This window comes from Syngnathus floridae, chromosome 16 (assembly GCF_059516105.1).
Source record: "Syngnathus floridae isolate MCC-2025c chromosome 16, RoL_Sflo_1.0, whole genome shotgun sequence".
NCBI classification, from domain to species: Eukaryota; Metazoa; Chordata; class Actinopteri; order Syngnathiformes; family Syngnathidae; genus Syngnathus; species Syngnathus floridae.
The window spans coordinates 3938645-3966144 of record NC_142428.1 but is presented as its reverse complement, the minus strand read 5'-3'; the positions used below and the strand labels follow the sequence as shown (position 1 = coordinate 3966144).

At 45.4% G+C, this 27500-nt stretch overlaps 1 protein-coding gene across 5 annotated transcripts in view; it reads left to right on the top strand.

Moving 5' to 3' along the window:
• meis2a (Meis homeobox 2a) overlaps positions 1-27500 on the top strand; it is a 132167-nt gene that overhangs the window by 26774 nt on the left and 77893 nt on the right. For all 5 annotated transcript variants that reach the window (XM_088401044.1, XM_088401038.1, XM_088401036.1 and 2 more), the window contains 3 exons: positions 2109-2192; positions 14871-14972; positions 20926-21029. The gene's annotated coding sequence lies outside the window, so the exon portion shown is untranslated. The remainder of the gene's footprint in view (positions 1-2108; positions 2193-14870; positions 14973-20925; positions 21030-27500) is intronic.

Sequence of the window (27500 nt, the reverse complement as noted above, 5' to 3'; positions counted from 1 at the left end):
ACATTAGCGCGCCGCTAATCGTCGGGTTGCCGCGTCCTTAGTCATTGAGCTTCTCTGGGGGGATGAATGGAGGCGCGTTGGCCGGGGCCCGTCATTACAACTTCCTGCTGGGAAGTGGTGCCCTTTTGCTTTTACACTTAAGCGCTAGTTGTTCGCAAAATAACAGCATACTAAATGTTTGTCCCCCAAGCCATTCATAAGAGAAGCGCCAAGGAAAATAAAAATGTGGTCATCATACATGTGAATGCCCAATTACATCCGGAAAGCACTAGAACAGAGGTACCAAGCTGTGGCCCGTGGGCCAAATCCGGCTCGCAGTGTAATGATATTTGGTCCGCGAAGACAAATTGTGTTAATACTAAAATTGCAAATTGTCTTCACTTTAAAAAAAAATAGATACTTCTAGCAAGTTTTCTTACCAGTCATCTTTTTAAAAATTTGAACAGTTCTTGTCTCTGATTTCAAAACTATTTATTCATCTGTTTATTGTGTAGCCTATACTGGCTCGTGACAAAAATGAGTTTGACATCCCTGCAATCGAATGTACAAAAAAAAATACTGTAAATATTTTCTCCATTATTTCTTATGAGAAAGTGCATATTGTGTTCGACCTCAGAGGTTCCACTCAAAGAAAACGAAAGCGCTTCTCTGTGACTGAGCGTGAGGCCTCATTGTGTATCATCAATCTGTATTGCGAATAGCTCCCGAGGTGTTTTTTTTTTCTCCCTCTCTCCCCATCAAGGTCTTATTCACTCGAGAGCTTCAGCAGATTAGCGCTCCACTGGGGTGCAATGGCTTCTCGGCGCGCCGCTTCACGTCCAATTTGAAGTGTCTAAGAGCGTTCTTGTCGTTAGCGTTTACTCCAGACTGTTTTTCACGCTGAGCGAGTGTGACGTTAAAGACAAATAAAACCACATCAGCCCGTGTTGATCTTCTCCGACGCGGCGCCCGGGCATTCTGTCTTGGCGGACGGCGCTTTTCAGTGGGGGGGGTTATGGATGGGCCGGCTTGCTAACGCTATTATTTACAAACGGCTCAAATGTCAACGCTCCTTTTGTACCTCTCGGCTTTTCTCGTTGAATGCTTCGCCGGCGTGAAAAGGCTGCACTTTAACAGAAAGCCGAGCCGCCCGGAGAAAAATATTTCTATCGCGCCGCCGTCGGATCAATAGAGATGTGTTTACTCGTCCCGCCGGCGCAATGTTCACTCCATAATGTTGATTATTAAACAGCCTGTTGACAGAAAGCTTTTGTCAGGCCTCTCGCCCGGCGGAGGGTCGCACGCTCCTGCTGTCAGGTTAGCAGCGCGCACACCTCGGGCCAAACGGCATCTGTCAAAAGAGCGGGCTGAACTCAGCCGCTCGCCGGATCCCCTCTTAACCCCTTCGCTGGACAAAAGCAACACGGCGAGTCAATGGCATTCCCCGTAATTAAAGCCAAAGGGGTCATTTTCACAGTGGAACTCGGAAGCCCTGCGTTTTCAAGGTCTAGGTTTGATCCATTTGTTTTAGCTCTAGTGATGCAGCTATCAAAATTGACTTGAAGATTTATGGATGGATTTGTCGATTAATCATGTCTTGACGCAATTCAAGCTATTCGCCGTCAATTACTCGTTTGCTATCAAAACATGAGAACGTAAACTAGCCAATATTTTTGTTTGTGTAATGCTGGACAAAATAGTTCAATAACCGCATCGTGGAATTTCGGTCGACTGAAAGTGAGATGCTAGTTCTGGATTTTCGGCTGAAATTGTCCAAGGGAGGGTCGGTGGGTGTGTGGGGGGCATTTTGAAGTTCCCCACAAACTGCTGGTGTGTATTTTTCCATTCTTTCAGGTGAATGAACAGCAGCCTTTAGGTCTAATGGATTTTTAGGTGCTGAGTGACAGCGTTTGAATGGGTTGCAGCAAATGGGGAGGTAAAAGGGGCATTAGGAGTCGCCAAAGGGATTGGGGGGGGCAGAAGGGGGGGCTGTCCAAAGAATGACACCGTCTTCTCCATGTGACAGACGCGCTACACGTGCAAACGTTTTCAATGCACTCGTTTCCATATTTCCATGGTGTGAGTGTGTGTAGATTTGCCTGCAAAAACCTTTTTGCTCTTTGTTTCAGGTCTGGCATGACTGCAGCCTTTCCTCCAAAATGGCAATGACAAAATGGCCGACATGTCCCAAGATGGACGATATCAACAATCAGGTAAGACCAAATTGTTATATGTATACCAAGAGTGTCCGATAATAACAATTTCATGAACTCATAAATGACTATAACAAGTATTCATAAAAAAAAAAAAAAAAAATACAAAGTTTTAATGGGTGGAATGAAATATTGTTCTCGCTAAGCTTACAAAAAGAACACGTAGTGCATGAACAAGGTTTTGGAAAACATGATTTTGAAAACACTAAAAGCAACCATAATCACTAAACAGATTGTGTCCCATTTTGGAGGTTTCAGTAGCTTTGCATTCATGAATACAGTAATTGTTTGTCGGCTAAACTCTCACATCGCTGTTTACCTTTCATAAAACGCCGCTTTATCGCACCCGATGCAATTGACTTTATATGGGGGTGATGATGTCTCCTTGAGGAGGAAAAAAAAAAAAAAAAGACACCTATAAGAGTTAAAAGCCTTCTACGTGGAATAAACCATTTTAGGAACAAGCCTTGGATGGAGCTGTAAGCTATGTCTTGATCTAAAATAAACATGTCACGCCGCATGCTCCGGTGTTTAGCACCGCCAGACGTCTGGATACCCCCCAACTCCCCCCCCCCGCCCCCCGCCCCCCCTTCGCAACGGTAAACAGAAAGCGCGCGACGATAAGCAAAAGACATCCATTGTTATTAATTTGTTATTTTCACCTGTGTTTGGTCGCTGGCGGGATTATCACGCTGAACACACAGCCCAAATTCCACGGCAAACATTTGCACTTAATCTGCTCGCCGGGGGCCTCACCCGAACCCCGCCAAGTGTCTCCTTTACATAAAGCTGATCAAATTAAGATGCTCACGCTGACCAAACCACGTCAATTGTACTGTTACAGTAACTAACCGTCATCAGTGTGCGGGTTGATTTAATCCCCCCCCCCCCACCCCCGTATGTCTCGATATCCTCAGTCGGGGCTCTGAACCGGAACGGCCGTACGCAACAGCAAATACATCCGCGTTTATATGCCAGCGTAATCCTTTAATTGCGCCGCTATGAAACCGTCTATACCATCTTAAAGTATTCAATGCAGCCAGTTAATGGAAAGGCAGAAGAGGTCTCAGCTTTTGCATAAAAACCTTTCAAGCCACATGTCTGGTAATCCGCTACCTTTTTTTTTTTTTTGAGCATTCTTCCGGGATGGGCTAGCGCGTGTTACTTTAAGGTAATTTCACTTTTGAGTAACACCAAAATGTTGCTAATATTTGTCCACTGTGAGTTTTGTGAAGGCCTTTGAGATGCTTTTGTGATTAAGGGCTTTAGAAATCAACTTGACTTCATGATAATTACTTTTTGAAGTGGCTTCGCATCTATTTTCAGATTTAGTTTTTGTAATGACTGAAAACGATACATCTTCCTTTCAGTCCAGCTTTTTTTTTTTTTTTACTTTGTTTTGCTTCTATTGACAACTGCCAGACAAGCTACATCAGGCCCCTTGCCCCAAGGGACACGGACAATTTACTGTAGGAGCCCGGTTGGCAGATGCCTTCCACTAAGCTGTTTTATTGTTGAACGTGACAGATAAAAACAAAGAATCTACTGTATGGCGGCAGCGGCGGCGGCGGGGGAGTGTCGATAAAACATCTGACCTGCATCTGCATAGCTGTCATAACGAGAGATTTGACGACGTTCAAAGAGAACTTGATAGAAACTTGGTGTTTGAAGATGCGCGGCGCTCTCCCGGGAGAAAGCTGTCGTCGCGACGGACCTTCCTTTTTGTTTTGCTAACATCATTCACAAGCTACTAAATTGACCGGAATGTTTTTGGAATCAGTTTTTCGATGTAGGACTGTAATGAGCTCCAATTAAAAAAATGGGACTTGAGATACAGATCAGGAAAGTACAGCATGTTTGTCATAGATTCATGTTAAAGTGAATTTTGAAGCCCTTAAGTAGGTAATTGAAAATAATCGTATTTTTTTTTTGTGATCGAGTCGGTTCAACATTAGCCAGAAAAACATTCATTTTTGCATTTGCCGTGTATAATCACTCCTCCATAAATGATAAAAACCAACAATAGCATGCTGTTGCCATTGTCAAGGCCAACATGCGTCCGCATTGATCCCCATGTGAACCGATCTCGTCCAATCCCTGCAGGGCTTAGAGGTCTGCAGGGTCACATCTATGGGAAAAGAAGTCCAAAGCAAAGGTCAAAAGGTCTCAACGGGTTTTTTCTACTCTTAAAAGGTTAAAACTGCGGTTTAGGGATTGGATTGTTAAGTGAAAAATTCTGTCAGGCATGCCCTTTTGGGCAAAAGTTGGAATTGATCGAGAATGTGGACAAAGAGATTTATTGAAATTTGTCTATATTCCACACGAGCACAATTTTTGTTGCTTTGGAATTAAGGCGGTGATGCGAACGAGCGGGACTATGGATTCAGGCTTCGGGGACGAGGGATCTCATGGTAGACAATAAGTAAGATTCATTGGGTCATTTTTTTTACTTGCGTCTGCCAAGACAGGGAATGAAATGTTAAATGTTTCATGGGCTAGGAAAAGGGCAGAATTTGTCTTTTGCGTTTGCCGCCCGAGAGGCAGCGGAGGAGTTTGATCGTCGGAAAGACTCAAAACAAGGACAATTAGGAACGACGGGGAAAGCACTGCGAGCGAGGAGGGGAAGGAACGGGAAGGGTGAGCCGGGCTGTTTTGGGCCGTCTGATGGATGACGCCGTAGTCGGCTTGGTGGGGGTGGCGTCTGCTGAATGATGACGGCCTAATATCATCATCCCCCTGTCAGGCCTAATAGGCTTTCCTCGGTGGAAATCACTCACACGGAGCCGCCATAATGCCCGGGACCCCCTGACAGCATCATCCATCCACTCAAGCCAAGCCAACGTCTCCAAACTAATAAGGAAATACATGCTTCAAGGAGATCTGAAAAATTAAACAGGTAGCTCGCCGACAATTTCTTTCGGCGGAGATGTTGTCGTGGCGGGTAGGGTTCGGGGCAAAATATCGATTATACCCGCTATTGTAGTCGGTAAAGAGGCAGGATTGATACATCGCCTTTACATATTCACATACTAATAGGTGGGGCCTAGCCTAGCCGCAAATATCTGCGAGTTATTGACACTCACCAATTTTATTTTTTATTTTTCTGGAGATGCCGCAAGATGTTTTTTGTCGGAATGAAACGCTTCAACTCAACCACTCCATAGTTCTTGACCACCGGTATGTCATGCGATGGCGACAAAGGGCTACTTTTGTCTAAATGAAGCGCTTCAATCAATGTCAACATAGTTCTTAACTGACATTTTCTTCCCCCTCCCCGATGTTGAATTAGCAACGTATGCACGCACGGGAGGGTGATTATCAGAAAGGATAAGAATAACTTGAATCGTCGTCGCCGCCGATGCAACGGACGCATCTTCTGAGGTATTCTAATTTTAGCCCGGGCGCCTTTAGAGGAGTGGCCCACCCCCCGCCGCTGTTTTCCTCGCCGCGATACACCTGTCACTGCTTTCCCTCGCGCAATGGCTGATCACAGCACCCTTTAAACATGCTTACTCTCCTCTTATCTCTCCCCGTAGCCTGCCGATCCCGCTATCTCCGATCGCCACTTTAATCATGTGACACCTCCCAGCGAACCACCACCACCGCCCCTCCCTCCCTCTCTCCCTCCTTCCCTCCCGCACATGCACAGCGCCGCCATCAATAACGCTGACGACTTCTTTCAAAGTCTCCTCTTGAAAGCGGCCGTCGCGTCAAAATTGTCGGATTTCATTACGGACGACGTGATGTTAAAAAAAAAAATAAAATAAAAATAAAGCGCGTAAAGTGCATTAGGCAATCATTGTTTTGCTTTTAAAAGCTATGCCTACACGCATATCCCCGCTAAGATGGCCGCATTCCATTCTCATCACATATCCAGATCACTCTCTCGGATGCTTCGAAACTAATTACCAGACGACTCGCCACTCACTCTTCCTGACAGTCCATATTTAAAATCGGATGGAGTGTCGCTTCCACTCCACTTTGCATGTGAGCACATTCCGTAGTGGCACCGTTAACCAAAACTGATGATTGATTTCTAGAGATGTTGCCATGTTAGCATTATGCTTGCCTGGCCATTGTGGTCTCCACGCCGGCTGCACTTCTTTGAGCCGTGAAAGGCCCACGCCATACAGTAACAGCCAGGGGCAGAAAGGAGCTGTCTGTCGTCAAGACTGCCGCTGACACCGGGAGGTGGGGAAGGCGAGAATAGAGGCGAGGCAGCTGCTTTAGGCCCAACAGGAAACGCACTGGTGACCGCATCAACAGCTGCCCGACGTTACCACGCAAGCCCGAGCGGCCGGCGACAGGTCACATGAAAAGATAAATGTTTGCTTAGCTGACGAGAGGATGAGGGGGCAGGTCGGCTTTATACTGTAGCCACTCTTGCGCTTTATTTTTTTTGTGAGCGCTCTCATTAAGGCTTTATACGCGCCCGGCTTTGTCACTTCACAGGTGACGACAACATGGCCGCCTGGCCATGTTGAGTAAACAAGACCGAAACAAAAGCTGAATGGGGTCAGGCCTGAGCCGCGTTGTGTACACCGACCACGCTACTCCAAGCTTTTGAAATACAAAATCATCTTTATTTACGCTAGAGGAGTTAGTTATACTTATAAACATATTTAAATTGTAAAGTAATGAAAGTAATGGCTGTCGTTAAAATATTATGATGCAGTTTGTGATATATATATTTTTTCCAAACAAAATGCAATATTTATTTCTTTAGCTAGCATTTCTACGGGGGTCACTGCTTTCGGAATGCCAAGGAAAGATAAGCCTCCCAAATTTTCCACTACCTGCGGCCTTTACAGTGACCTCAAGACCAGGTCAAGAAGCCCCCCCATCCTCTCCCCTCCCCGTCCCTTCCCTCCAGCAGTCAATAAATCATGATGTCACCTCTGCTGCCCAATCCCCTCGCGCTATCGCTAACTTTGAGTGTCCTCCGCATTCTTCCACTTCCCCCTGCTCCTCTCCTGACCCCTCCGTCCAAACAAACCGCCTGTCAGCGCCGTGCCGACAGGTACGACAGCTCCGGCTAACGTGAGGAGTGATATCTCCCCGGAAAAAGTAACCCCCACCTCCCCCCCGCCTCACCCCGTCCTCGACTTTGTGTCTCCGGCACCCTCCTTCCTCTTCCACCTTTTTCTCTCGAGATTATCGACGAGCTGAGAAAGTATGTAATTATCGCACGTAGCGCTAAGCCGTAACGTGTTTTTCGTCCCGAGCCAACTTCCAGATGCGGCTTCTCGGATGAGGACTAAAGGTGGCGACGGTAGCTCGGCTATCTTAAGTCTTAGCTCCATCCAATTTGCCCGAAGCTTTAATTCGCCCTTACACGGATCATTGTTGGACATCCACTTGTGAATCTGCCGGTATTATCTACCATTTGCTAACTTTAATACCTCGCCGCGGATTAGCGCGTCTTCCGCGTCTGCTTTCGAGGGGACGATTCGGCACCTCGGACGAGGACGGCTCATTGGGGTCATCTTTACACCGCCCTAGTTTACATTCTTAGTCATCATTAGATGAATAACTATCCATGAGATTACCTTGTAAGCCTTTGGGGGACTCCCCCCGTGGACCGTATCTTCCCAGACATGAAGAAAGTATTAAACGGCTATTTCTGTTAGCATGTTAAATCCTTTTTTTGACTTTGGAGGCCGGCTGAATGATCCCACATCTTTTTCATGTTCTTGTCGCCAAGCCCCAAAAATGTGCTTAAGCAAAAGAAGGACAGAGGGAATCTGCTTTTGGCGACCTTATCTGCACCTTTGAAGCCCGGCTGAGGTGATTGGCAGGTCAATTTGTGATTGTATCGCTCCATGTACTCGCTGGCATTAATGCTCTATTTTTTTTTTTCTTCCACGCCAGATAAGTCTGCCCCTAATATGAAAACTGTCATAATTCATCCCCCTGTACAATTTTTTTTCTCCTCCCTCTGCCGGAATCATCAATCCGGTCACCTGTCAAGAATGAGATGTCCCATTCCGCCGCCGTCCGCCCGCCCTTGTGTGATTTCACTTTATGGAGATTATCCCTCACTATGAAGCAGTTAGGATTATTTTATGTTTGAATCAAAGTTGAGTTCTCCCACGACGGGGAGGTGCGCAGCGTGGTTGTTTTTTTTTTCCCCTGGCTTTTTCGTCCGCCGTCTCTGTCAAAAGCCGTCGCGGCGGCCGTCCGCCCGGCTCAGTCGGCACTTTCCTGTGCAAATTAACAAACTCAGTGGTGAACAAATTTTCCAATTTCCAAGGCAAAGACAACTGTGCAAATTAGCCATGTTTTTTTTTTTTTGTTTTGTTTCTTTAATTAAGCCCAGGGCGCGGCGTAAATGAGCTAAGGGTCGGTGGCATTGTTTCCGGACGGGGCAGGTGCAAATGTGATCTCTGGGGGAAGCGCCGTCGTGTCCGTCCTCCAGCCGAGACCCATCTTCGGTCTAATCAGTCCTCAGCTTGAAAAGCACCCTATGGTTTGGACTCCCCTGATGTCTGGAGATTTTCCAAATGTGTTCATTTTGGAACATTTCCACGAACGGTCGACTGTTTATGTTAATGCTAATTACAGTGGCACAGGATGGTAAGCATGGTTAGCATGACCCGGATATTTGACTCGGAGGTAAAATCTCACCTCCAATGCAATGTAGGCAAAACTTTAGCTTCTTTGGCAGCCTCACTGGGGCTTGAATGAGACCGAGACGAGTCATAATAATGAGCTGCCTTTAATCACGTGAGACAGTGCTTTGCCGAGAAGAAAGAGGGTGGGGGGTCTAATTAAGCGACTACAGAGAAATCACACGGCTTCCCGTGTCCGTCGGAATCGACGCCGAGGCCTAACCAACCTTGACAGGAAGTGACAACAAAGACTCTTGCTCTGTTCTCGAACCATAACGCACCAAAACAAAACCGGAGACATTTCACGATAGGGAAGGTTGAAAATAATGACGTCGATATATTGCAGTGTATCGTTGACAGCGTATTCTTATTGACAATTCTTGACAACGCCAACTTCCAATACATTTTTATGCTTCTCTTCCACACTGACAGGCCAAAGATGAAACGCTGCACATCAAAAACAGAAACAAGATGGAAGCTAGCGATGACAAACCAAGCTGGAATTGACAGTATAGCAATGCTGTCAAAACAAAAGACAAAAATATATTTCACGAACAAAAAAAAAGACAATCTCATCTTGAGCAGATCACAAACTATTTTTAATGATGTCATGTTTAAAATAGAACTGAATTGAGTTTTAATCATTCAGGGAGTCCGATTACAATAATACAGTACATACATTTGTTTAACACAATTATCTGGATGCTCCCTCACCGCCACATAGATAAATCGTCCGATCCCTCCGCTATTTCCCTTTCGTCCATATCCTAAGCGGCCCAAAAGATTTGTCCCCGTAACACCGAGTGAACATTTGCATCTAAAACGATATTGGACGTTTGTTATCCCCATCAATCAATACCATCTCCACCCCCCCTTCGCCTATTCTATGCATAATTCTCCGAAGCTGCATGCAAAACGCTCAACAATAACACGTATGTTATACAAGACGCCATATATCATCCCTGGATGCATTTACATGGTGTTAACAATTTCTCAGGGCGGATTAGAGGGCGCTGAGGCAGCAGCTCGGATCCCATGAGAGCTGGGCTTTGGGAGCTGATAAGGCCAGAGCCATAGCAAGGCGGGATTAATACGTATGACCGGAACGCACGGCGGCCCCCTTCTGATTATGCCGGCGGGCGGAAAAACAGACCTCTCCCATCGGGCCCGGCGTGATTAAACACAGCCGTACGGACACGGAGGCGGGCGGATGCGTAGATAACCAACCGCTTTTTATATATGCGAGCCGGGTTGCCGGGTTGCCGGGCCGATCCGGCGCCGGGATTCTTCACGCTACGTGGGCGAAGGATTCTCCCCCCTTGATTTTGCGTTGAAATACAAAGACCAAGAAGGTTCCGTGTTGCTCAAGCCAGTAGATTCTTCTTTCTACCTCACATCAAAATGGCCGCAGGAGCAATCACAATTTCTTTTCCCAGCGACCCATAACGAGAAGTTCAGTGAGTTTTAGCGTTAATTTTAGTTCGCATTAGATTTTGTATTCCGGCCTCTGTGGGAGCGCAGATTACCTAATTAAGTCCCTCAAAAACATCTCGTTATGGATTGAATTCCTTTTGGTAGTTAGGGGAAGCTTAATGAATTAATTGTGCTAATGACCTATTAATGGCGCTGCACCAAGAATTCTAATGAGATGCCTTAATTAAATATTATCGCACTGTTTAATCATTGAGTTTTAATTATTTACATTATATTTTCCGGGGAAGCAATTTGGTTTGCGAGAAACAAAAGCACAAATACGCAATATGTTTCTAAGAATGGCACAGACCTTCATTTGGTGTATCGAAAAGAAAAAAAAGTGCTTTGGCGCCTACTTGTCAATTGCCAATTAAAGGGTGAACCACCTGCGAAACGCATTTATCCCGATTCAGGATTCATCAGCACGTCACCACTAAATTTCGGAGTAGCGGACGTTGGCTCTTCCTCTCGTCTGCCTCCTCCCTCGCTTCTCCAGAACAAACTGGAAGAGCTCAGTCATCATCCTCGTTTTAGTTCAAATTTGGTGGGATCAAAGGTGGCCAGCTGGGCGGGGGCGAGGAGCAGATGGATGCATGCTCAAGGAGGGGGGCGGAAAGGAGGAGGGCCGGGAAGGCCGGGCCCTTGGGCAGCAGGCAAAGGCCCTTCAGGTTTTAACACCTCCGCTCCCTTGGGTGCCCGCTTGGTTTGGAGCGTGGGGAGTTGGGAAGGGGATGATCCATTTATGGGGAACTTACCTGAGCTCAGTGGCATGACCAGCAGGCTTCCAGGAGGGGGTGAGGCGGGGCACCCCCTCCTTCGCTCACATATGGCGACAACCACAGGGGCGCCTGACCTGAAGACAATAAACCGCGCAAGGACAAGAGACGATAAGCCTCGCTCATTAAAATGAGTGCCTGGTAGTGAATGTATTTAATAGCAAACTCAAGCTTGAATCTTCCTTACGACTTTATTCAGCTCCACCTCCAAATATGTTCATCGGTACGCCCCAGATGTTTGAATTTGATCCTAATTTTCATGAAAAATTTCCCCCTTCATTCCTATAAATTCAAACCGTTAGCGTGCTTCGCTAGGCAGGCTTTGAGCTGTATATAAGTTAATTTTTACTTTCTGTTTTTCTTCTGTTGCGGCATTGAATAGTTTTGGCAAACAAAATAATTTAGCAATCCATTGTTGTACATTTGAGTCCAGCTTTTGGTGCGGTTAGACAAGAAGGTGTAGAATGCTACGTTAGCTCCTCAAGCTAGCTGGCGACTTGCCCTGTTAGCTGCCAAAGGCTTGTCATATTTGTATCCTGGTTTAACATTTTATATTTATATCATTTGTATCATCTTATATATTATTTTAGTGGCTGATTTCATTTTGTACTTAAAAAATCTTGTCTGGTTTATTTTAAACTAATTTTAATCCGATACAGATTTTAGGAATACACACTTAACCATAAAGCTTCTATACGTGGGCAAGACTGCAGGTGCTCGGCCAGATTAATCCTCATCTACATCAGCTCCGCCTCAGCAATCTCAAAGTTCCCGGAAAGGAGCCCGCTGGGAACGCCAAGTGGTACTTGTGGTCCGGGATTATGACTTTCAGGTTTGCCGGTCTTGAGAACCCAAACATAGCCCCTCGAATTGTATTCGCAAGGGGGCAATACATTTTGGTATGTCCTGGCGAGCCATTTGTTTTTTTGCAGGGAACTATTTTTCTCATAAATCCCTCTTAAGAAGTCACATTCACCCTGTGGCTAATAGGATCATGATGGGAATAATCTTTGCAAATCTGACAGAAAAAAAAAAATAAATCACGGCCTTCAACTTCTTCCTTTCGGTAAATGAACACATTTAAGAATCTTTCCTGTGGGACCACAACTCAGCTAACACTCTCAATTGTCATTTCTTTGTTTTATATATTTTTTTTCATATAAATATTTCGTGTAATTATTGCTTAAAAATTAAAAGTCGAAGCAGCCATCCCATCATCAACCATCGCTTCCTAATTGGATCAAAAGGCATAAAAAAGACGACAATAGATCATCACACCGAAATTAATTCATCAGGAAAAGTTTTTTCATCCTTCTTTCACAACTTCATCCTCTCTTATTTGTGATGTCACACCTGCTATCTATCATTCAAGCGCCACACGGTCTGTCAGGGCAGATTAGAAGCCGGCGTAGGCAAACGGGAGGGGGGGCGGTGCCTCGACAGCCATCGTACAGTATCAATATTGTGACGGATGAGGAGGCGCTCCGTCCTCACATCTCCGACGAGCGCAAAGACAATCGAAAAGACGACGCGTCACGGAAGCTGACACTCGAGTCACTTCAAGGAGAACCCTTTCAAGACGAATACAAAAACCTCACCTGACAACGCCGAGCCAGGCCAGGACGAGAGTAAATAGCATCAAACGGCAACGGGCGCTTCCATTTCAACAAAGGGAAATATTCAGTTGAGATTTTCTTTCAGGAAATTGCAAAAAAAAAAAATGACCAAGAGGTGACACTTGGGCACGCCACGGTACAATTAGCATCGCTTTGAATTTGAAATAGCCATTGAAAGGGCAGCGGAGCATCGTGGAGAATTAAAGCGAAGCCTAATTAGAGCACTCCAACCTGACAACGCCGCGCCGCTTTTCAGCTTGGCTGAGCAATGCGGTCAGGCAAGAAGTTACCGAGCGACGGCCAAGCATTTGCTCTGAAGCCCCATGTAAAAATCATGAACTTTTCACTCCATTTCTGACACTTCCTGAAGACATTTCATCCTTATTTACCACTATGCAGCTCCGGCATGTCTTCCATCCCTCAAGGCCCGTGACCCCTGAACCCCTCACCGTTAAATTAACTCTCCCCCCAGTTGGGTGTTGTGTCAAATGTCAGGAGCGACCCTTCCTAATCCTGTCTGGCTGTCAGCTCAGCCACTCAGCGCCCGACCAAGTCAACCCTGCTCGGTGTACAGACCGCACCTTGCCCGTATAAGCGACCGTCCAGGTACCGTCGGCTGCGCCTGAATAAATTCGTTTTCATCGACCCCGACAAAATGATGGCACGGACGAGTTAGAGGAGTTTCCGGCTGAAACTTTGACTGTCAAAGTGAGCCGAAAGTGGAATTGCAAAATCCTGCCTGAGGGATGTAAAAGTGCTGAGGGGAGGTGAAACTAGACACTGTCAAGACAGCTTCTGTGTGTGTGTGTATGTGTGTGTGAGTTTCTCACTGAGCCCTAGGGTCTTTATTTCAGTGTAGTCAAAGAAAGCGAGAGCCCCCATGGCTAAATCTGTCACAGACCACAACAGGTCGACTGTAACTTTGCTCCGAAAACTTAGCACAGTAAGTTTGATAGTCGGGTCTCGCATACCGATCGAAATATTTTTCTGAAAATTCCTGACATTTTTTTTTTAAATCCTACGATCATGTTTTTACGTCAATGGCCCATCGGCTATTTTACACTGTCTGGAAGTTTTGGAATTTGGGTGGGGCTTAGAATTAGGGCTGAACGATTAATCAAATAGAAATCGACATTGTAATGTAGTACAATGCAATCTTCAAATTGTAAATCGTTTTTCACTATTTTGCATGCACCAGTTGTGAAATAGAAGAGGAGTAAGATGGAGAAAGTGTAAGGTATTAGAAAAAAAACAGAATGCCTTGACAGATGTTCCTGATATCCCTAACCGTCCTATTGATTGTGGCCAGCTGATTATTTCCTGTCGCCGGATCAATCCAAACATGTTCCGGAGACCTTTGGCGACCTCGCCGTAACGCAGTCACGGAGAGCCACCGGCATTGTCGGAAAAAAGGCACAGCTAATTTGATTCGAGTCAAATGTGAGGCTCAATCATTGCCGATTAGCTCCGATTTAATTAGCTCAAATTGCGTTATTGTGTTTGATGACAAAGAGGTCTGTGTGGGAACCTCATTGTCAGATCATTGTTCTGGTGTCTCATTCACGCGTAGCCATAAAGTCAACGGAGAACGACTAGCTAGTTGTACGTGTTGATACGTTTGGAAACTAAGGCTTTACATTTTTGTTTATCATGGGCATGGACAGAAATGTTTCCGTTGTTTTTAGGAACAAAAAAAAACCTTAAAATTACACAACTGAATAATATATTTATAGTTGTATAAATATATTTATTTTAGCAACAAATTAAAAGCTCATTGTCAGCAAATGTTTTAACAAGTGGTGTTGACACGAAATAATTTGATAACTTTCAAACTTTGAAATCACCATCTTAACACAATATTGATTTTTTAAAAAAATATTATCTCTAACAAAATGGAATTGGTTGATTTCTGACTGTCGGAACTAAATTTAATTACATTTTAACTATACTATATAGCTATCAGTTAGCTTAGCTGCAACAACTGCTAAGCTCGCTAACAAGTGAGCTCAGTAGTTTTAAAATATCTAATGTGTCCTAAATGTCTGTCGTTGGGGGGGCACGTCATAGGACGAAAGGTGCACATCAATCAACTTGAAATCAAAATGACATCTAACCCAATACTTTCTCCAAGCTCTTGCTTGACCTTCCTCTTTTTGTAATGCCTTTCTCAGTTGGAATGACATTTTTTTTTTTTTTTCCTAGGTGACGCGCAGAAACTGACAGCAGCGAGCCTGCACTTTGCCAAAGTGTATCGAGCCGCCGCCGCCGTCTGGGCGCAGAATACAAATTCATCTACAATCGAAGGTACGCCATCCACACATGCACGCTCACGCACACACCAAACGCTGCCAATTATCTGAAGCCCCCGTTAAGTGATAACTCTGCGGCCACTCGAGCGTGAAACAAGGAGATGAAGATGAATCTTCCTCTTCCCCATCATTCCGTCCCATTTAATTGACAAGCGCTCGCTCGCTGTTAAATTTTTCCAAGATTACAAATATGAGCGCAATCTCGAGCACCCTGCTCCAAGCGCACAGCCAAGCGCTTGCAAATTAATCTACATATTTTAATAAGGTGTCAGTGGCGGAGGAAGGTGTTTGCAGACGTTTAACGGGGATCGCGTCCGCTGTCCCCGCCGTCGCGAAATTGAATAAATATCTTTTGAGTAAATGCATCACTGGGCACTGCAGTGGGAACTTGGGCAAGCGGCGAGTTTTTTCTCCAAAGTTTCTCAGATGAGGATTTTATGGACTGTATTCGGGCCAACACCTAAATTATTTTTGGGTACTAACAATGTTAAAATGAAAAGTTGTTGTTGTTTTCAAGCTGACAATTTGTGTTGATTGTATTTCAAATACTTTGAAGTCCTTCAAAATCTTAAAAGGTGATCATTAAAAGTCAAGCGTTTTCAAGAATTCCAAGCACCCGTGGGAACGGACTCAAGTATTTACCTTGAGAAATGCTTCACAGGATTTTTTTTTTCTTTCTTATGGTTACGGGACTTCTCTAAGTGGGTTACAAAGACTCGCCAATATATTTTTTTTTTTTCTTAGTGTCAGTGGGAATATGCTTTCAGCAACCAAACCTTGTTCAAGGATGATAGAACAAAAGCAAATCCACATTTTCCATTCCTGTATCCTAATTTTGCTCTTTCTGATGAAGTTATTGCACAAGATTTCATTTACGGTCGACACAAATACCCGCCCACCGCTCGCTCGCCAAACACGTTCAGTCAGTCAGCAGCCGACGTATCCGAGCGCCGGCTGATGAATCAGCGGCGTGACAGCGATTGTGTCATTTCGGAGTGATTTGCCTGCCGCCGTCCCGTCTCTTGGCCCGAGTGAGACGTCACGAGTCAGCCGTGATTGACAGCTCCCACTCCAGTCGGTTAGCTGCGGGGGAGCTGCGGGGAACGATAAGGACATCTATCCGTGTTGTCCCTAAAGGCGGCTATGAAGGTTCCCCCTCCCACTCGCGGATCTCGTGGGCCTAGTTCATGTCTTCTTTAATACCATTCCTCCGCTGACCTTTCAACTTTTGCCATTTGCTCATCTACTTCGATATTCTCGTAATGGTCAAAAGGATTCAAAATAGACCTTTTTTGGCCAGGTTGTATAAAAAGTAACGAAACTAATCCCGTGTTAACAAACCAACAAACGTAACCCCACTCAGCGGGGGCTAATTAGCATTAAGTAGCTGAACAAAACGAAGATCTTAACACACAAGTAGCGAGCCAGACAGCACAATACCATAAGTGTGTTAGTGGATTGAAGTGCCCTTTACTTTTTATCTCTTAAAATCTCCTTATTTGGCTTTATACAAAACCAAATAAATCAAGCTTTGCAGGGGTGCTGTGAGGGGAAGGGGGGGGGGGGGGGCGTGGGTTTTGCAATGCCACTTAACCCTAAAGTACTTTGTATTTAAATCCTGCAGCATATGTAGTCTAGGCGGAAGGTCCATGTTAGTGTTCTTGTGAACTTTTGGAGCTCCACCTTGAGGCAAAATGCCTTTCTATTTTTTTTTTAATGTACTGTAATGTTTTTCCTGTGTTTCAATATTTGTTTTTTGGCCTTGCTTTCTTCAGTTTTCGGTTTCGGCCCAGAAACATGACCACTGTAAAGCAAAGACCTGAATCGTCCATTGAGGTTTTATCGAAATTTTCCATTCAGTCCTTATATGACCCACGGGCCGTAGGTTGAGCACCCCTCTTAGTGGTCTCAATCCATAAATGACCTTGAGTGAAAGAAACCAAGGGTAAATGCAAATAAAAAGCGTAGGGAGTGACAGTGGAACAACAGGACATTTTCAGCACAGGCAAAGTGTCGAAAGGCCCAAGCGAGAAAGCCTCGCTTATTATCTCAATCAGCGAGCGGAATAATAGGACGACAAAAAAGCACCAGTGTGGCCAAAACCTCAGCGAGCCACTTCCGACATCGCTTAAAAGACTTCGTCAAATCACCGGCAACCCCGGTGACCCAGAACAGCTATCTTGGTCGTCCTCTGCGAGACCCCCGCCGAGCAAACATGGCAGGCGCATTAAACACTTTTGGAAGCATTAGGCAACGACTGCGCTTTCAACCGTTGGATACATTCCAGTGACAATCCGTCACTTACGAGTATTTTTTGGCATCAAAGTGTGTTATGATATAAATACCGCTGCACTTGTGACTCCAGGAAGCTACTTCCTGAGGCGCAACCCCGAGTCCTACGTCGATTTACAGTAAATGGACGAGGGCCTCTACCGACACCTCCTTTCTTCTGCCCACCTCTCACTCCCGACAGCCACATTTTCCCGTCTAATTTTAGGCCCGCAAGTCACACCCTTTTTGACATGTCCTGGGGTTGATTTTCACCTCGACCACCAGCGCAGCTGTCCGTCCGCGTGACGTCCCGAGGCGTCTTGCTTTATTAAAAAGTGTGAATATTTAAAAAAAAAAAAAAATGGGGGTGGGAGAAAGACAGTGAGACATGCTAATGGATGGCTAGTGGCAAATTAGCGTGCTGGTTGAGGCAGTGATGATGATGCCTCATTTGGAGCATACAAAGAACAGAATCAACCACCTAGTTCAATTTTACTTTTTTATTATCAATATAAAATTGTTTGGCTATGTTCTACTGAGCATCCCGTACAAGCTGAGCTTGCGAAAAAAAAAAAAAAAAAGCGGGCCGATTCCGTCTGACAAACTTCTCCGGCAACTTGAGTTAAAACACAATAACAATTTACATAACACAGCGAGCGAGCGAGGGTGAAAGGAGTAGAAAAAATAAAAAGGATGCAAACTCCGCCGCCAATCAAACTTGCTTTTGTGTTCAACACGGCAGATAAAAAAAAAAAGAACCTGACTTTCAAATCAAAAGATCCAAACAAAAGCTCCCTTGTCGAGTGTTTGTAATGGCACCGGCTCGATCCGGCTAGTGATTATATAGAAAACAACTGCAATTACATTACTGGCTTCACTAAGCGACAGCGAGCGAGAGAGACGAAGGCCCAGGAGAGATGATTAATATTCTTATTCTGATTCGGATGGAGTCATCGTGCTGACAGCTACACCGTCTCAATGCTTCTCTCATCAGCCAAATGCAAAGTGTGGCCACCAGGAACAAAAAAAAAACCTCACATTTGATGAGAGCTACGTTGTAATTTAAATGTGAACATCCAGTTCTGGGAAGGCGAATGATGCTCATTAAAAAAAAACACTCCTGAGTGACTGTATTGCACCAAACGCTGTAATTAAATTAATATTGGATGTAATAATTACTTTGCGGGGTTCCCATTGTTCGTACGAGCCGCTGCCTTTGTTGCCATAGCATTTGTCTGCGCCCATTAGCAAAGACTCTCATGAGATGTCCGCTTTTGTAATGTACGCACGCAATTTCATATGAAAGGATTTTGAATGAGACAAAACAAAAAATATCATTACTATACGCTCAATGGACGGACGGAATTCGAAAGTCGAAATTCCCACCTTGAACTTCCAAAGTGTGAGGCGGACTTGCCAATTGAATTCAATGATGTCTAAATATGTCAGTTTGTCAATAGCGGTGAGATCTTTTTCGTACTCCAGCACTTCCTGTCGCCCGGCAGATAAGCCCGTCCGTCCATGTGTGTGTGTGTGTGTGTCACATTGACCCGAGTGAAAGCTGACAGGCAGGTGAACCCCTCCTTCCTCTTCCTCCGTCTTTCTTCATCTTCTCTTCTGGCCCGACCCCCCCGACTCGCTTGTACTGTCACTGCGGATGAAAACGTCCCCTCGTTATCTTGGCCGGTGTAATTGCTGTCTTGTTTGCGTAGGAGATTAGAGGGGCCCCCGAAACTCTTTGTGTGGTCTCACGCCGATTGAACAAACACGCAGTAGTCGTCGGTAAAAACCACGAGGCGCTCGCCAGCTAGATGAACTGGCGCGGGCGATAAGTGCGGTCGGCGTGAGTGGCACGGCACTTGTGAATACGTGCGGGTTATGCTCGATAATGCAGTTTTTTTTTTTTTTTGACCGCGTGAGTGAAATCTAATGACATGGTAAAAAAAAAAAGGGGGGAAAACTTTCAGATAAAAGTGGTGTGTAGAATTGACCGGATAATTTCAAGCGTCTATTCAGCTGCACCTCAAATGTGCAAGTCGGGCCTTTTGTGCCTGCACTTTTCCTCCCCGTCTCCGAGGGTGGCATCCCGTCAACGGCCTTCACTCGTGTACAATGCCACACTCGTCACTCTTAATGGCAAATTTCCATCCCAAGCCCCGTGGACTCCCCTTCGCTCCCCCCCCCACCCCCTTCTTCGCTCCTCTTCCCGTCGGTCTCCTCTCGTCACGGTGGGCAAAGCTCGCGTCTGATACCGTCAGATGGCCCGGAAAATTAAAAACCCAATTAAAGTGGCGGTCCGGGAGGTCAGCTTTTCTGCATATCAAAAAGCCCCCCCCCCCCCCTCTGGCTATTCGCCGCAAATTATGTCTTAACAGCTCACGTTTGCTGAGGCTGCAAGTGCGTGCCACTCGGGGAGGAATATGCACTCTCCTCTCTTTAAAAAAAAAAAAAAAAAAAAGATAGCTGAGAAATATCCACCAACAAACCGTGTCCAAAATTTTTGCGACTTTTTGGATACAAAGATGAAAGCATCTCAAAGACCCGTACATAAAGGTAAACAGGAAGTCGGCCATTTTGTATTCACCGTGAAAAAGGGCCTGTTCATCGCTCCTTTAATTCTATTCATTCTTTGTCCCCCATGTGACAAGCTACGCTTCTCCATTTCTGACAAATAACCACCCACCTCAGCACCCCATTTCTTTCTTTGGCCGTCTCTCTATCTCTCCTTGGTTCTTTGCTGTTCATTGTTTTACCCACGATTCATTAACTCCTGTACAGTGGTTGGAAAAGGGCAGAGAGAAATGGCCAGCCAAACTTAATGGCATACGTCTCCGACCGGCACATTAATATTCAGCGTAATGTTTCTTAGAAGGGTGGCGAGGGTGGGAGTAGGTGGTGCTCGCTCGTCCAGACGGCCTTATTAAGCAGCTGGAGTGGAATGATGCTGGCTCGGCAACACACACACACACACTCACCCCCCCATCACACACACACACACACTGAAAACAATTCAAAAAGCATCAGGACCACTCCCACAATCCAGCTGCATCCTTAAATCTTTTGCTAACTTATATTATCTGTTCACTTTTTTTTTTTTTTTACGAGCCGCTACTTCCGTATTGTTTGTATTGCGACAAATGAACAAAGCATTGACAATTTTTTTTTCTTTAAATGCATGTTTTTATTTCAACCTCACCCTCCTTTTTTTTTTCTTCCTTTTTACCCTCCAGCAAGCCACAAGTCGTCCACGTCGGGCCTTTTAGCTCCATCTCATTTACATTTAATGGCATGATAATACACATTATCAGACTATTTCCGATAATTACAGCCTTTCAGTCGCTTTTCACCCTCACCCTCCAAATGCTCCCCAACAGCCATTTCTCCCCCCCCCCCTACACTTTTTTTCTGAATTTTTTCATTTCTAATTGCAATCACTCTGGGTGATTTGCCCTTAGAAATAACAGGAAATAATAATGTCACCCGCAGACCAGAAAAAGGAATTTTTTCAAAATTGCTACAGCAAATAGGACACTAACACTTTTCAGAGATTTATTCAGACGATAAGGGCACTCATGTCTCGACCCGCTTTGGGCTGTTGGAAAATAATAATCACCATGTGGCTCTGTGTATCATCTTTATTGTTTGTGTTTATATTGTCCATTTTGTGGTTCTTGCAGGGTTTAGCCATGTGGAAGAGCAAGCAGGAGGCTCCCTGGCAATGCCCGTATGAATCAACTCTCCTCATACTCGGTTGGAGCAAATTACACCAACACGCTAGCAAGTAAGTCATTTTATGTAAATGACGACGTTAATGTCGACGACGTTTTCTTCCGCGCCTGCCAAGAACGGTCCACGGTCTGCCCTCATTTTGCTCTCAGTGCATTGAGAAGGCTTTAATATTTCTGAGTTAGCTGCGGGCAAGGGCGCTACGGATGTTGCGACTAGCGACACGGTTAGTAAATATTCCACTCGAAGCATTGTGACGAATTAGCTTGTTAGCACGTGAGTCCCCGACGCCGCTTAATGAGCTTTTTGCACTTTTATGGAGTTCAACGACACTCAACTGTACTCTCCTCAGGCCTGATAGAGGGCAGGATTTACACTGGATTTATTTATTTTTTGTTAGCAAGCACATCCCCGCATTTCATTAAATCCCGCCTAATGAGATGAGCGTCTCTCCCCAAAGAGCCGATGATGAAGTACCTTATGCCACGGCGCATAAATTAGTATGGCGAGGTTAAATGCTGGAACTGGCTCGTGTTTCACAAGAGGACCCTATCCGGCAGTTAAATCAACGCTCGTAAATATCGCCAGCCACACCGCTTAGAGCCGCCGTCCAAAACGAACACGTCATTTGATGGATCTGACGTGGTACTGTAAATAACGTAGTCTTATGGCACATGGGAAGCATTTTTTTTTTTTTTTGCATAATTTAATACACTTGCGGTGGTTCTGTAACATGCTTTCGTCAAAATATTAGAAAATTATAGCACACTTTACACCCCCTGTTTTGGCTCTTGTTGAAATGAGCCCGTTTTGAGATGGTTGGTCTCATAAATTAGTCACTGCTCACCCGCTCCCTCGATTGCAGATTTACCTACCTTAGTCAATGATCTGACCTGGGGGGGGGCTGCTCCCATCCACCCCCTCTAGCTCCGCCCATGTTGCACAGGAACAGGAAGTGATAGAATACACGCACACACACACTCCGCCACCCTTGCCCTGAGCCGCAACAAGGGCTTTCTCCAAATGATAATGTGAACGAATACCTGCAGGGGCAGATTTCGGCGCTGTTCCTCATCCTGTCAGCCACTCCGGCTAACACTGGGACTTAATGAACCTGAAAACAAGACACCATGTGTGGCGAGGGAGGCTGAGTGTGTATGTGTGTGCCTGTCCACATAAGTATGCATATAGTAAGTACAGACACACGGCTGTACATGTCCTCGTAAGGCGAACGGTACAATTTGATTGTCGCCGTGCTGGGGAACAAGCTGAGGGAAGCACCTGCTCGAGAGCGATGGTGCACGGGAGAAAACCCAAAAGCAGAGCGTCAAAGACAAAGTGGGAAAAGCCGGTGAGACAGAGATGGAGGGGAGAGCCAACGCAGATGTGTCAGGGCCTGAGGCGATACAAGTCATTACGGTGTAAAGTGCTCCAGTGGTGATGCTGAGAGGTCACCAGCTTGGGGGGGGGGGGGGGAGGGGGGGGGGATGCATGCGCGCATATACAAAAGCAGACATGCACGCGTGGAGGAAATTGAAAGAACATCTGGATATGTGCCACCTGCCTGGAGGAAGTCATCTAGTTTACACACGCTACGCGAGTATGTGTGTGTGGGGGTGTCCCTTCCTGGATGTACAACCTTCCCCCAAGTGAGCACCACTGGGAGATGTTGGAGGACGCGCTGGCGAGTGAGCGGCGTGCAAAAGCGGATGACACACTTTACCCGGATTAGATGTTCAAGTAAACAGCGATAGCGTGAGCACGGGCGGGAAGTCACGTCTGCAGATGCCGACCGTGTCACCGCTGGTTCTCTTTTTGGTGCCTGACCTGGCCGTGGGGGTCCGGTCCGAGGTACTTTGTGGGATGGGAATGTGATAGATAATGCAATAGAGAGGCGTGAAAAGCTTTTTTTGGTAAGATTTCTGGTCAGCTAGCCTGTAGCTAGCGTAGCATTCATTAGATTGCAAGAAGGAGGCGGAGCCAAAGGAGAGAAGTATGCCCGAAGAAAGAACGTGAATGTCAGGCGGCCGAGGGTCAGCGAGCAAGGGGAAACGGAGGCACGTGACTCAATGTATTCTGATAACCGAACAGCAGATGTCTCGCACCGAGTTCCTTTGTTGGCCAAACAGCGGGACCCTCCACTTCAGTGGGCTCACTTCGCACCGCATTCATTTGCCTGCCAGCTGCCAATTTGGGGGAAGAACAGGTGGAAAAGAAGGCGAGATTGAGAGTCCGGCCCCCTTTCCCTCCTCCCTCGGCATGTCTCGCAGGGAGCCTGCCACTTTCTGGTCCCCCCGGTGGCCTGTACAATTCGTGATCTGAAGAACCACCCACGCGCCGCCTTTGTCTTTTGGCCGCTTTGGACTTGGTGGAAATCCAAGAAGAGGGACACAAAACTCCAAGCCGAAGAATGCGGCGAGAGACGGCGGGTCTTGTAAACCGCGGAAGCCCACGCTCATTAAGGCCCGCACGAGGCCGCAGTTCATTAACACCTGGGTGATAACAAATTTGCACCCCTCTGCTAAGTGATGAGGCGTGACGACGCCGAGTCTTGCCGTGCGAGGCTCGGGTGACTGCAAGCGCCACGGCAAATTGGACCCAAGTTCGTTCCGGTTGCGCTCCAGCACGATGGTTGCCCTCCCCGAGTGTCAACTCACGGGACAAGCAGATGAATTATCCCCAAGGCTTTGGTTGGAGGAGGAGAGATGATAAAAACTTTTTGATTAAGGAAAGTGAATCGTCTTTTTCATTCGGATTCAAGCAGCCGCAGAAAGAGCCAGCGAGGGTGGGGGAGGCGGGGTTAATCTTAAGGCCGTCCCTTTTTATGCCTGTCCCCATTCCTGAGGAAGCGGCAGTGAATAATGGCGTGTCCATCAAGCGTGGGCTCAAGAGCAGATTGGGATTTTCTCTCGGGGATGATACAAAGCGGGGCGACAATTGATGATTGGTAATGTACACTTTTAGCCCGCGTAGCGATAGCGGCAGCCATTGTGCAGGGCTCAGGCTGATGCGGGAATTCTTTTGAAGGGCTCTTTCGCTGAGGATGGCGAAACATCACCATTTTTTTTTTTTTTTTTTATAAATATGGATTTAGAATATCATGTCTGTAATTCCTCCATGTGACAAATGGGACTTTGAAGTCATTTAGGGGAGGGGGGGCGGCATTCCAGTGGTCCATTGTTACGTTCCTTTGCCTTGACTCTTATTTCCTACATGTGCAAAGTGAGAAGCATCCCTCTAATAAAGTTGTCTGGCTCTCCAGTCATGTGAGGAGCACCTGTCGTTTCAGGCAGTGGGTGGGCGGGGCTGGAGGCTTTTTTGGGGCGGGGGCACTATCCATCACTGCTTCCATTTGATATTTAATTTAGACTTTTATGAGCCTTAAAGGATAGGCCATGTCATCTTTCTCTCTGTAGGGATGGAGGATAAATTCCTCTCATCCGTGGTGCAGCCTAGGTAAGGTTGCTGATGATTTACAACTACAGTACGTGTGTGTATGTGTGTGTGTGTGTGTGTGTGTGTGTGTGTGTGTGTGTGATATCGGCGGGAGTGGACGCTCTACTAGCCTACATTCAGCTCTCTATATAAAAATCAAATGTATCCAATCTGGTCAGTTTTTAGTTCATTAAAAAATATATTGTTTATATAATTATAATATAATTAATATAAATACTTGTATAAATATAATTTTTTTTTTTACTTTTTTCGGACAATGAGGTCATCACTAAATCAATGAATTAGTTTTAATTGACAGCGCTAATTGACGTTTTTTTCTTCTTCCATGAATTATGGATGGTTGAACATCTAATTCTAAGAAGCGTTTAATAAACTAATCCTCTTCTAATGGTCTGTTTTAGCGGAATGCGTCGCTTAATTCATTATCCCCTTTTGTACGAGTAATTATTTTTAAAATACCAAAGAGCCATTCTTTCTTTTTCACCTCTGATTTATCGCCTCAGCTCTGGCCTGACGCTGTCTTCCCAAGGTGTGACATTTGCAAATATTTATAGCTCCGGCACATTAAAACGAGGCTTTCCTTTGAAGGTGACCGACTGCTCTTCCACACCAGCGTAATTAATCGAAGCGGCGCTTGTTCGCCTTGCGTTATTTAGCCGCTGCATTCTTTTCAATCTGCATCTGGAGCTCATAAACAGGCTGTTATTATTATTTATTTTTTTACACTCTGGATGCACTGGTTTTTTCGAGCGAAAAGACTCAACAGTTGAATATTTTATTGATTAAATCTAAACCTTCTGTCCAAAGTGGCAATTAAAATTCAATTAAATTGACTGAAAGCATCATATTAAATTTCATCTCTTTATGAGCTCCCAGATAATGCTGGAGGACAAGACTTGAATATCATCACATCCTTTTTACATGATATCATCCTGCCCGTTTACGATAAAAATGACACTTTGGGGTATACTTTCGATATTTCTTAACTATAACTTTGTAATGAAGACAATTTATGGATATTAAATCTTCTCTTATTGGATTTTGTAACGAGGCACAGCACGCCAGAAAAGATAAACGAAGATGATGTTTATAACTGGACGTTTATCCAGTAACGTGCCAAACTGGGCGAGGTAAAAAAACTAATGTTTTCTTCAATCAATTAAACTTCATTATTTTTCATGTACAATTACGAATTTTAAAAACACTTTTTGCCACTCGCCGGTGACAGCTAATCACGGTCATGACTAGACTCAGAAAAAGAAAAAAAAAAGAATAATATATAACATGAAACCAATGACCAATAGAGGGCGACGGACTGGAGAAGCTCTGATTTTATTTTATTTTTATAAACGAAAAAGAAAAAAAAAGAATGGGGAGCAAAATATAAAACAAGTTCCAAGCTGTGTTCCTACAAGGGTGACGCCACGTTAGCTTCTTGTGCTAGCTAGTTATTACGTAATGTGTTTTATTGAAAGATTCCAGTCCTTAATCAAGATTGTACATCTAACAAGTGATGCTACAACACATCATCTCGGCGGGTGGAGGTTGCACTTAAGCTCTTCCCTCACCTCCACACTGCATCGTGATCCAACGAGATAACATCTCCCTGTCATCATGTAGCATCCCATCTGGCTTTATTTTGTTTGACTATATGGCTCAGTCATCCCAGATTTTATTGTTTCCATCTCCGGGCGGTGGGGGCAGTAGCACCCCCTCCTACGTATAACACAAGTTTGTGACTCGGCACTCGGTAATTTAAAGCCGTTATGGAATCGCAATTTCAGGGCTCAGTGGTTGTTTTTCTAAAATGTACTCAAGGAATTAGCCACTCCAGCCACAAATCAGGCAAATTTATGCACAGTTGTAATACACTTTATGGGCTCATGGTACATTGCTTCAAAAACAGCAGATGTGAAATGATGATAAATATAATGAGGGGTTTTTTTTTTTTCCGCCACCCTCCTTCGCCGCACAGTACGGAGAAGGATGTGGAGCGTGTTTACTTACCCCGTACAATGCATTTAATGTCTTAGTAAGGGCCGGCGCCAAAACCTGATTAATGCCCTCATCTCTTTTATTAAAGATAAGCGTGGTACTGCAGTCGCGAGATAGAGAGAGCAGCCATAAATCTTGGGGCAAAATGAGCAGTCAAATAATCACTCATCAGAAATGAAATCTACATACATTAACGCACTCGCGCGAATGTAAACACTGGCCACCGTCTCCATTTAGCTAGTCTTGCTAAGGTGGGGGTAAGGGGGGGGGGACGTCTGGAGACGGGGTGTTATGCGAGACCCGTGTCCACCATTAGGGGCTCGGATGACAGAGGCAATTAAGCATCTCCCTGAACGGGACGTAATGTTGCTCCATGCCTCGGATTAATCAAGGCGTGCGTTCGACAGTGATGGCCGACTCCGTGCTTCGGCGACAAAGCGATTCTTCATTCCGTGTTTGGGGATTGGGATCCTGAGGTTTCCCTAATACGACCCCCCCCCCCCCCCACCCCTTTCACATCATTTATTCCCTTTGACAGCCATCTACTTGTCTTCTCCCAGCTAAGGAACATTATCTGAACTCTCAAGGCGCTTAGCGACAGGGACGGACGATCCTAAGTGGTGGTCGCGCATCGGCAGATACGGAAAGCGACCCCGCTGCCTGCCCTTGCAGACGATGACTTGCAGACATGACGCGATATCGAGATTTATCGTATTGGGCGGCTTGAGAGAGTCGAAAATGGAGTCTATACAAACACGCTAGCACATTTGGGTTCTGATTTTTTAGCTAATGGTTTTATATCTGGGAGTAAACAAACACATGGCAGCTCCGCCTCTGGCTAGCAGAGAAATATGTATGTTATTTTAATATTTAGCGTATTAGCATGACATACAGTAGCTTTTTAGATCAACTTTGGAGGTGCCACTATGAGTGTTTATTATAGCAGTCTTGTTTTAAAGATTATTCAATTGTCACGATGAGGGCGGCGACCGTGTACGATAGCGCTATTTCCATATATGTGCAATCAGTAATGCATGTATGCACGCATTGTTATGCATCCGCCACATTTTGCTCT